A 12,761-nucleotide genomic window follows, 5' to 3' on the forward strand; every position below is an offset into this window, starting at 1 on the left:
TCAAGAGCTGATACTGGAGATCTGTGGAGGTGCGAATGCACCCTGCATGACGGGAGATGTCTCCCTTATGAATGTGTTAAGATGAAGATGAAGCAACCCAAAAGGTGGCACGGGCATAAATAGCCCGTAAGTGGTGGCTCTTTTAAGCCATTACCAGTATCAAGAGCTGATACTAGAGATCTGTGGAGGTGCGAATGCACCCTGCATGACGGGAGATGTCTCCCTTGTGAATGTGTTAAGATGAAGATGAAGCCACCCAAAAGGTGGCACAGGCATGAATAGCTCGTAAGTGGTGGCCCTTTTGAGCCATCACCAGTATCAATAGATGATACTGGAGATCTGTGGAGGTGCGACTGCACCCTGCGTGACGGAAGATGTCTCCCGGACCAAATGGTGACCAGATGGTGGTGGCTCAGTGATGAGAGAGAGAGAGAGAAGATTAAGCCACCCAAAAGGTGGCTTGGGCATGAATAGCCCATAAGTGGTGGCCCTTTTGAACCATTTCCAGTATCAATAGAAGATACAGGAGATCTGTGGAGGTGCGACTGCACCCTGCGTGACGGGAGATGTCTCCCGTGCTGTCAGCGTGTGAGCCCTCTAGTGAATGTTTGCTATTCTGCTGCTTATATGTTCGGGCAACTCCTCACCGTGTTGCCCGGGCAACGCCTCACCTCATTCATCTCCAAAGGTTGACAGGAATATTAACAATGCATTTGGAGCGAGTATATTATTGGGATAATCTACTCGCTACAACAGCAATGATCACAATGGTAAAGATGTTCAAATTGGGAACATAAAGGTTGGGAGATTGGGTAGCAATAGATACAGTGCAATTTTAGGCAAAAAGTGAAAAACTATGAGGATGAAATTAGGTACTTTTTAGTATTGATTTTGAATGATGTAAAAGTTGGACAGCTTTTCAATTCAGTAGGGAGTGAGTTCCATAAACTGGTTCCCTTTATTTGCATGGAGTGTTTACACAGATTAAGTTTAACTCTGGGGATATCAAAGAGATATTTATTTCTGGTGTGGTGATAATGGGTCCTAATACATCTGTCCAGGAAGAGTTTCAGACAAGGATTTGCATTTAAGAACAGGGTTTTGTAAATGTAGTTGACACAAGAGAATTTATGGAGTGAGATTATGTTTAGCATGTTTAGGGAGTTAAACAAGGGGGCTGCGTGTTGTCTAAAAGCAGAATTTGATATTATTCTGATAGCAGATTTTTGCTGGGTGATGATGGACTTGAGGTGGTTTGCAGTGGTTGAACCCCATGCACAGATACCATAGTTGAGATAGGGATAGATTAGTGCATAATATAGAGAGATGAGAGCAGAGTTAGGTACATAATATCTGATTTTGGAGAGTATACCAACTGTTTTAGAGACTTTCTTAGTTATGTGTTGTATGTGGGTACTGAAGTTGAGTCTCTTGTCTAGGAATAGGCCAAGAAACTTTCCATCATTTTTATTGCTAATGTTTACATTATCTATCTGAAGCTGAATTGATTTTGTAGATTTGCTTCCAAATAAGATGTATAGTAGGTCTTTTCTATGTTAAGCGTTAGTTTGTTGGTTGACATCCATAAGTGGACTTTTTTTAGTTCATTATTAACATCATTTAGTGTATGTGGGTTGGGGTTAGAGTAGATGAGGGTAGTATCATCAGCAAACAAAATAGGTTTCAGAATGTTATAGACATTAGGCAGATCATTGATGTATATAAGAAATAGGGGAGGTCCCAAGATGCTGCCCTGTGGCACTCCAACGGTTATTGATAGAGTGGGAGAGGATATATATTATTGATGGTTACACATTGGTGTCTATCACTATGATAGGATTAATGGATATAGTCCAGTGCATGGCCTCGGATTCCATAATGATGAAGTTTAAATAAGAGGTAGTTGTGATTAACAGTATCAAAGGCCTTTCTCAGGTCAATGAAGAGTCCAATCGGAAACTCATTTTTGTCAAGGGCTGAGTAAATTATATCAAGGTATCAAGGAGACTAATAACTACATCGTTGGTACTCTTTTGGGAGCGGAAGCCAAACTGACAGGGGCTAAGAATGTTTAATTTTACGAGGTAGGAGTAGAGCTGTTTGTAGATAATTTTTCAAATATTTTTGATAGTATGGGTAGGTTCGATATTGGTCTATAGTTGTTTATGTCTGACGGATTACCTCCTTTATGAACTGGCGTTATTCTTGCTTTTTTAAGGATATCAGGAAAGGTATGACACTCAAGGGATTTGTTGAACAGCAGAGCTATAGGTTGCGCAAGGGCATGGGAGGCGCTCTTGTATACAATGGATGGGATTTCACTGATGTTCCCAGCTTTGGTTTTTAGTGAGTGTATGATGGACACAACATCTGTCGGACTGACTGGTGAAAGGAGAAGAGAGTTTGGATAGCTGCCTGAGAGATATATGTGTTGATATATGTCTGAGTCTGTGGGATTTTACTGGCAAGGTTAGCACCAACCGATGAAAAGAAGCTATTAAATTCATTCGCCATTTCTAAGTCAGTTGACGGTGTAAAGCCATCCTTAGGGAGTGGTACAGTATCTGGTTGTAGGAGTGTTGCTTAGTTCCTAGGATAATAGATATGTCATGGTATTCCATTTGCTTTTCATGTTGCCTTTTGCTTCTAACTCTATTGTCATTACCTATCCTCTAAACCTTACATTTGTCAGAATTAAACGGCTCTGCCAATCTTTTGACCATATTTCAGTACCCAATTTAGATCGTTCGATAGATCAATTTAGACCCCCTTGTATCATGAATCATCATACATGATGATATAATGATACACACTACTGGGTATATGCTGATGATATAATGATACACACTACTTGTTATGCTAACATGCAGAACACTCTTAACTCTGTATTAGTCTTATGTCAGGACTTAGGTTTAGTCATATCTCAGCAGAGGAAACAAAGATACTAAACGGGTGTTCACCCAGGCAGGGAGGAGCTGTTCGCAAGATGCAACGGTATGATGGCTCCCAGCTTGACTATGTTAACAGATTCAAATACCTTGGCCTTGTATTGTCCTGTTGTATTCAAACTCTGTCGTCAGTATAATGAGAGGCTCCATAAGCCCTCTTGGAGATGTTGCAGGTTATCACTCAGGCTATGGTGCCAATGTCACAATTGTCAAAATGATGTACCTTGCATACATCAGATCTTTAGTGGATTATGCTGCACCTCTGCTTGCCTTGATGACTGAAAGAAAGCTTAAAGCGCTTGAAAACCTGCAGAACGAAGCCTTGAAGATAATCCTTGGATGCCCCTCGTACCACAAAGATACTTAACATGAGGAAGGAACTTAATATTAACTTAATAATACAATACAATACAATACAATACAATACAATTTTATTTAGGTAAGGTACATACATACAATAAATATTTACAAGGATTGTTTAACTTATAGGTATAGCTAGTACATACAATGCCTAAAGCCACTATTACGCAAAGCGTTTCGGGCATGATAAACTTAATAGAATATAATAGAATATGATATAATAGAATATTATAATATAATGATATATCATGATATAATCATGATATATCATGATATAATAGAATATGAGTGCATATTCTACTGCATTACTCCTTGTAATGATCCTCATAATGTGCTTCAGTAATCCAATGTATAACCCTGAGATGTTTTCCTAATTGTACTTAGGATTCCTTGTTCATTATTCCTTGTTCTGATCTGCTTTTGTGTCGAAAATTCTTGCATCGTACCTGTAAACAATTTTTTGACAATTTTACTGTAATTATCCTACTTAAAATCATCTGTACTTGTAAAGTAAAGCTGTAATGTACCTGTTAAACACTTTTTATCAATTTTACTCCTAATTATTTCTCTAGAACTTTGTTTGTTTAAGGATTTGCTCAAAGATTAGTTTAAGGACTTTGCCCGAAACGCTATATATAGCTAGTGGCTTTACAAGATTGTAATTCCAACTTAAACTCTATGTTGTCTCTTAACCCCCAATGTAAGTTCTTGTATATATATAAATAAATATAATAAATAAATAAATAACGAGGGATCGAGGCATTAATGCGCAGTACGTGCTTCCCTCACCTGTGACGTCACAGCCTCATCTGACGACAGCATAAACACAGGCGGTCATTTTATGTTCCATCAAAATTAAAAATTTTTTTTTTTAAATTTTGCTCCGAGGGGCGAGTTTATTGGGCAGCGCCCAATGTGTTCGCAATAAAATGTTCTACAAGAACATATGTATAAAATGTCACACAAGGATGCGTTAGACCGGTCGCAAATGAATAACTATACATTGATCACTAGCCGTGAGCTCCAAACAGCGACGAAATGTTTCTATTCTTTTCAGGGTTGTAAACTCCATACTTGTTCTACAGCATTAAATTTGGTAACACTGAAATCGCAATAAAATTCCCTACACGTACATAGCATATAAATGTAGAATCATGATCGCGCCCACCTTCAAGAGTGTGGGAAGTGGGTGAAGTGTTACCCGTTACTGCACATCGACGAAATTAGTTTTGAAAAGTTTATTCTTTTCACTGTCCTGACCTTAATTTTCAATGTACGTATTTCATTTTTGTACCAATGTGTTCGCAATAGAATGTTCTACAAGGAAATATGTATAAAATGTCAAACAAGGATGCGTTAGACCGGCAACAAACAAAAAAACCTACGTCGATTAATTACACTCGTCGTGTCAACAAAACAATAGTCTTACCACGAAGATCCAATACAAAAATGCCGTTCTCTCAAATAGGCTTTGTGACTATTAGAGAAAACGAAAATTGTATGGCAAACATGTTCATAGTTGATCTCCAAGTCGATCGGCGTGTGAGAATTGAGACCACTGACAAAAGTTTCCCAGTCTGTCTGCCTCAGCTCTACCATACGTTCCCTGGCCTCAGCCAGAGCCGTTTGAAAGAGCTTAAGCATTTCAGCAGTGAAGGTCCTTCTATAAGCTAGTCCAATTAATTCTTCTGGCAGTGCATTTTAGTACATGCAATTTAGAATCATTATAATAAGCATAAGTGCTATTACCAGTGTAATTTGGGTTACGTGGCCTGGACGATGGATCAAGTGATTCTATGAATGAACATAACAAAGGGGGATATTAATAAGGGTAGAGTTGACTAAATGTAAACTGTCAGCAGAACTATTCGCATACTTTGCGTCACTATATAATGGAATGTGAAAAAATCGCTGAATTTAGAGATAACACCATGAATAGTGTCCAAGAAATGTGTAAGTACTTCATTCATAATGATGTGCTGCCCGAAATCTTAGCAAAGTGTAACGGTTCTATTGTTACGTAAAGTATGGTGACAAATAAACACAGACACTAAGATACTATATATATATTTGGTCGAATATACAGAAGTACACAGGTGATACTTTGATGTGAGTTGAGCGCACTGAGCGTCGGTACAGTATCTCGCAAGTGTCTGCTCTAGACCACACTTGAAAGTAGACTCTGTTTAATGTTTGATTGATTGATGATTGATAAAGATTAAGCCACCCAAGAGGTGGCACGGACATGAATAGCCCGTAAGTGGTACAATTTTTTTTTCTCAGTATTCTGAGGTTGCATTTAACCATCAAGCTGTTATCGCGGGGGAGGATACTGCTTCACAGTCTTTATGAGGGTGTCCAGCTGCTGGACACCTTTGTTGACCAGGAGAGTGGCTGTGTTGATGGCTTCAGGGTGGCCACTGCATGATTTAGGAACTCTTAAAGCTCTTCTAAGGTCCCCAGCAAACATTTTCATGTTTTTAAAACATCCTAAAAACGACATTTCATTGTTTTCAGCACGTTTATAATTACGTTTAGAAAAGGTTTTTTGAGAACTTTTATATACAACCTTAGAACGTAAATAATTAACATTTCTAAAAACTTTTTTATAATCTTTTAATTACCTACATTAAAACGTTTAGGGTAAATTAGGGTATAATAATTTTTTAATTCATATCTGAAATAGAAAGGGAGAGAAAGAAAGAAGACATATCTGAGAAAGAAATGGACATCCTATATATGTATGTGTAAATTACAAATAAATAGGGTACAAAAAGAGAATTAAAATATTATATTTATTTAATTAAGAATGAGTAATACAACAAAATAAATGTAATAGCTCGAAATATATAGACTATATCTATAACAGAATATAAAAGTAAAAATTTAAAAATCTATAAAAATCTATATATGCAATATGTGAACACAATAGATTTTGTGATCAAGCAGCCTGTGATTCATGTCATGCTGAGATCAGTCTGACGTTACAAGCAGTTATTGTTACTTAAAACTAAAACAAGTAAAATTTTCCGAGTATACATATAACACTATAGTTTTTCTATGACTAATAATAAAAATCTATTAATCAAAAGTTTAGGACTAATTAACTAAAAATAAAAATCTACAAGTGAATGTAAACACAGTCAAGCATAATATTCATGTAGAAAGAGAAAGAAAAAGAGAGAGAAGGAAAGAAAGAGAAAGAAAGAAAGGGAGAAAGAGAGAGAGAAAGAAAAGAAAAAACAGTCATGTATAATATTCATATTAGCACCATGCAATATAACTTAGATTAAGTAAAAATCTCAGACATTTTTAAATCAAATGAAATATGAGAGCCAGAGAGAGAGAGCGAGAGCCAGAGAGAGAGCGTGAGCCAGAGCCAGAGAGAGCGCGTGAGCCAGAGCCAGAGAGAGAGAGAGAGCCAGAGAGAGAGTCAGAGCTAGAGAGAGAGTCAGAGAAAGAGCGCCAGAGAGAGAGAGAGCCAGAGAGAGAGCCAGAGAAAGAGAGAGAGAGCCAGAGAGCGAGAGCCAGAGAGAGCGAGAGCGAGAGAGCCAGAGAAAGAGAGAAAGAGAGAGAGAGCCAGAGAGAGAGAGAGCCAGAGAGAGAGAGAGAGAGCCAGAGCCAGAGAGAGAGAGAGCCAGAGAGAAAGAGAGAGCCAGAAAGAGAGAGAGAGACAGAGCCAGAGCCAGAGAGAGAGAGAGAGAGCCAGAACCAGAGAGAGAGAGAGAGAGCCAGAGAGAGAGAGCCAGAGCCAGAGAGAGCCAGAGCCAGAGAGAGAGAGAGCCAGAGAGAGAGAAGAGCCAGAGAGAGAGAGAGAGAGCAAGAGAGCCAGAGAGAGAGAGTGAGAGAGAGAGCCAGAGAGAGCAAGAGAGCCAGAGAGAGAGAGAGCCAGAGAGAGAGAGAGCAAGAGAGCGAGAGAGAGAGAGCGAGAGAGCGAGAGAGAGAGCCAGAGAGAGAGAGAGCAAGAGAGCCAGAGAGAGAGCGAGAGAAAGAGAGAAAGAAAGAGAGAGAGAGAGAGAGAAAGAAAGAGAGAGAGAGAGAGAAAGAGAGAGACAGACAGACAGAGACAGAAAGACACACACACAACAAAAGAGGAGACAGAACAAAATTAAGGCAAGGAGAGAGAAGACAGAACAGAAACAACAGAGAGACGAGAGAAATGAGAAATCATTGAAGAGAAGGGGAAGAGAAACACAAGATAAGAAAAAGATACAAGAAAAATATACAAGATAAAAATGACATAAATGAATACCACAAATATAAAAAGTAAAGGAAGAGAGGAGGAAAGGAGAGATTAAAAGACAAGAAAAACAGGAGAGAAACGTAAAAGAAATAAAAAAAAGGGACATTTGTGAGGAGAGAAAATAAAGAGACCAGAGAAGACCATATATCAAGAGTGTGAGGATAAAGACTTATATATTTTCTTAGTAGACATCCTCTGGCTCTTGTTGCCCCTCTTGTATACGAATTGTACTTGCAAGCTTTCCCTGAAAAGATATTAACAAAATTAATATTTAATTATTTATTTATATAAATTACACACACACAAACTTTATATATTATATATATATAATATATATATATATATATATATATATATATATATATATATATATATATATATATATATATATATATATATATATATATATATATATATATATATATATAATTTCGTAAACCTCACCCTGTAAACATTCATGTTTCTACATGTTAAACAAGCTACGAGGATGAGGTTAGGGGATGTTCCCTCCATGCTGGATATTATATTTACCAGGAAAGAGAAAGATATATTTATCATTCAGTACCTCCCTCCTTTGGTACCTCCCTTTTCCTCCTTTCAGTACCTCCCTCCTTTTACCCAAGTGACATGGTCACTTGGGTAAAAGTGACCATGTCTTTTTGGGAATAAAGTATGCAATGCATTATAATCTGGAAGAAAATGAGCTTGAAGCAGTTGAAAAACCTGACTTGTGGAGAGGTCATTATGGGGAACTCAGATATTTCTTTAAGGAATTTGACAAACACTTGCTGTTAGGACATGAAGTAAATGAGATGTATGTCAAGTTTTGTGAAATATATGATAATGGCACAACAAAATTTATACTAAAGCAGAGATGCAGAACTAGGAAAAAGGGAAAAATTGCCCAAACATACAAGCAATACAAAGATGCGAGAAACAACAATAGCAGTAAGGAGAGGGGCAGAAAGACTATGACTTTCGGTCATATTCAACAACACAAATATACATACACATTATTGGAAAAAATTGGAATTGGAATATTGGAAAAAATAATTAAAACTAAATGGGTAGAACACCTGGAGAGAAATGATATAATTTCAGACAGACAGTATGGTTTTCGATTTGGAAGATCCTGTGTATCGAATTTACTCAGTTTCTATGATCGAGCAACAGATATATTACAGGAAAGAGATGGTTGGGTTGACTGCATCTATCTGGACCTAAAAAAGGCATTCGACTGAGTTCCACATAGAGAGGTTGTTCTGGAAACTGGAAAATATTGGAGGGGTGACAGGTAAGCTTCTAACATGGATGAAAAATTTTCTGACTGATAGAAAAATGAGGGCAGTAATCAGAGGCAATGTATCGGACTGGAGAAATGTCACAAGTGGAGTACCACAGGGTTCAGTTCTTGCACCAGTGATGTTTATTGTCTACATAAATGATCTACCAGTTGGTATACAGAATTACATGAACATGTTTGCTGATGATGCTAAGATAATAGGAAGGATAAGAAATTTAGATGATTGTCATGCCCTTCAAGAAAACCTGGATAAAATAAGTATATGGAGCACCACTTGGCAAATGGAATTTAATGTTAATAAATGCCATGTTATGGAATGTGGAACAGGAGAACATAGACCCCACACAACCTATACATTATGTGAGAAATCTTTAAAGAATTCTGATAAAGAAAGAGATCTAGGGGTGGTTCTAGATAGAAAACTATCACCTGAGAACCACATAAAGAATATTGTGCGAGGAGCCTATGCTACGCTTTCTAACTTTAGAATTGCGTTTAAATACATGGATGGTGATATACTAAAGAAATTGTTCATGACTTTTGTTACGCCAAAGCTAGAATATGCAGCTGTTGTGTGGTGCCCAACAACAGAAGTTGGCCCATATCTTAAAAAGCACATCAACAAACTGGAAAAGGTGCAAAGACATGCTACTAAGTGGCTCCCAGAACTGAAGGGCAAGAGCTACGAGGAGAGGTTAGAGGCATTAAATATGCCAAAACTAAAAGACAGAAGAAAGAGGTGATATGATCACTACATACAAAATAGTATCAGGAATTGATAAAATCGACAGCGAAGATTTCCTGAGACCTGGAACTTCAAGAACAGGAGGTCATAGATTGAAACTAGCTTAACACAGATGCTAAAGAAATATAAGAAAATTCACTTTCGCAAATAGCGTGGTAGACGGTTGGAACAAGTTAGGTGAGAAGGTGGTGGAGGCCAAGACTGTCAGTAGTTTCAAAGCGTTATATGACAAAGAGTGCTGGGAAGACGGTCTCATCCTGTAACTACACTTAGGTATTTACACACACACTATATATATATATATATATATATATATATATATATATATATATATATATATATATATATATATATATATATATATATATATATATATATAATATATATATATATATATTATATATATATATATATAAATATATATATATATATATATATATATTATATATATATATATAATATATATATATGTCGTACCTAGTAGCCAGAACGCACTTCTCAGCCTACTATGCAAGGCCCGATTTGCCTAATAAGCCAAGTTTTCATTAATTAATATATTTTCTCTATTTTTTTTCTTATGAAATGATAAAGCTATCCATTTCATTATGTATGAGGTCAATTCTTTTTTTATTGGAGTTAAAATTAATATAGATATATGACCGAACCTAACCAACCCTACCTAAACTATCTTTATAGGTTAGGTTAGGTAGCTGAAAATGTTAGGTTAGGTAGTCGAAAAAACATTAATTCATGAAAACTTGGCTTATTAGGCAAATCGGGCCTTGTATAGTAGGCTGAGATGTGCGTTCTGGCTACTAGGTACGACACACACACACACACACACACACACATATATATATATATATATATATATATATATATATATATATATATATATATATATATATATATATATATAAATATATATATAAATATATATATATATGTCGTACCTAGTAGCCAGAACTCACTTCTCAGCCTACTATGCAAGGCCCGATTTGCCTAATAAGCCAAGTTTTCATGAATTAATTGTTTTTCGACTACCTAACCTACCTAACCTAACCTAACCTAACTTTCTCTACTACCTAACCTAACCTATAAAGATAGGTTAGGTTAGGTTAGGTAGGGTTGGTTAGGTTCGGTCATATATCTACGTTAATTTTAACTCCAATAAAAAAACATTGACCTCATACATAATGAAATGGGTAGCTTTATCATTTCATAAGAAAAAAAATATAGAAAATATATTAATTCAGGAAAACTTAGCTTATTAGGCAAATTTGGCCTTGCATAGTAGGCTGAGAAGTGCGTTCTGGCTACTAGGTACGACATATATATATATATATATATATATATATATATATATATATATATATATATATATATATATATATATATATATATATATATATATATATCGGACAATTAGAAAAAAAAAAAAAAATTTAAATTATTTTACCTTGTACCTAGATCTACCAGGCCTGTTTGGTCTATGTTTCAGTACTTGAGAAATCTGGAAGGTCACATCCTCCTCCTCAACTTGTGGATGTGCGTTGATAGATGATTCTGTAAAATTAAGTTATTTATATAATAATAAATTCATTATAACAATAATACTCTGTAAAATTAAAAGTAATTTATACATCAATCAGATAAAACTCTCCAGAGATGGTGATACACAACATATAAAGGACAAGCTTCAGAACAAAATATGCATTTAGGAATAAGGTTTTGTACATGTAGGTAGCACATGAGAAAATAAGTGGAAGGTGATCAAGTTTATATTAACATGTTAATGGCTTTGTTAAGGCTTTGCAAGAATGAAAAAATATAAATAATATAATATCACCTACCAATTAATTGTACATCATTTATAAGTCAATTATTTGCATTATTATTATTCAATACTAATGATATAAAAATGCATTTTGTAATCTACTATTTATGCAAGTATTAAGCACAGGATCATGAAATAAACTGCAAAATACTGTAATGGATAAACCAATTAAGTTTACATTTTCCTATAGCTAAGTCAGTCAGTTCTATTAGCAGCAGAGAACAATTATGCCCAACCTCTATTAAATGAAACAATCTTAAGAGCAAGTGATAGAAATATAATCATTTATGCTTGGGAAAATATTATGGAATGGTTCCAAATATGAAAAATATTAAGTTTTTTGGTTAAAATTTTTTAATTTTAAATTTAAATTTTTAAGTGAATTTTAAACTTTAAAAAAATTATTTAATTTTTTGGTTACTTACTTAAAATAACATTATATAGTTCTTGTTTTTGTAGAAATGCCAATTTCTTCTTTTGCCCTTCCAGACTGTATAGTGACCACAGGCCGTTTGTTCATATCTTCATTATTCTTCGAACCATGGTTGCACAATCAGACCCACGTACACTGGTTAAAAGCATCACCTAAAAGCAACAACAAAAATGTAGTACACTGACGAATTTTGAATATATATATATATATATATATATATATATATATATATATATATATATATATATATATATATATATATATATATATATATATATATATATATGTCGTACCTAGTAGCCAGAACGCACTTCTCAGCCTACTATGCAAGGCCCGATTTGCCTAATAAGCCAAGTTTTTTTGAATTAATATATTTTCTCTATTTTTTTCTTATGAAATGATAAAGCTACCCATTTCATCATGTATTAGGTAAGTTTTTTTTTATTTGAGTTAAAATTAACGTAGATATATGACTGAACCTAACCAACCCTACCTAACCTAACCTAATCTATCTCTATAGGTTCGGTTAGGTTACGTAGCCGAAAAAGTTAGGTTAGGTTTGGTTAGGTAGGTTAGGTAGTCGAAAAAACATTAATTCATGAAAACTTGGCTTATTAGGCAAATCGGGCCTTGCATAGTAGACTAAGAAGTGCGTTCTGGCTACTAGGTACGACATATATATATATATATATATATATATATATATATATATATATATATATATATATATATATATATATATATATATATATATATATATATATATATATATATATATATATATATATATATATATATATATATATATATATGTATGCCATATACATATATATGCTATGTTGTATGCTACAACTTGGCTGATAATAAAGCCATTCACAACTGCAGGCCTAAT

The 12,761-nt window shown here is 35.1% G+C and overlaps 1 long non-coding RNA gene across 1 annotated transcript; it reads right to left on the reverse strand.

The window, feature by feature from the left end:
• Positions 1 to 7,367: 7,367 nt before the first annotated feature.
• Positions 7,368 to 12,000, reverse strand: LOC138360888 (uncharacterized). The gene is made up of 3 exons (XR_011226700.1): positions 11,862 to 12,000; positions 11,059 to 11,165; positions 7,368 to 7,795 (listed from the first exon to the last, which is right to left on the reverse strand). It is a non-coding gene; the product is annotated as an uncharacterized lncRNA (long non-coding RNA).
• Between the last annotated feature and the right edge of the window lie 761 nt (positions 12,001 to 12,761).

The sequence above is a fragment of the Procambarus clarkii genome, unplaced genomic scaffold (assembly GCF_040958095.1).
Source record: "Procambarus clarkii isolate CNS0578487 unplaced genomic scaffold, FALCON_Pclarkii_2.0 HiC_scaffold_127, whole genome shotgun sequence".
Lineage (NCBI taxonomy): Eukaryota > Metazoa > Arthropoda > Malacostraca > Decapoda > Cambaridae > Procambarus > Procambarus clarkii.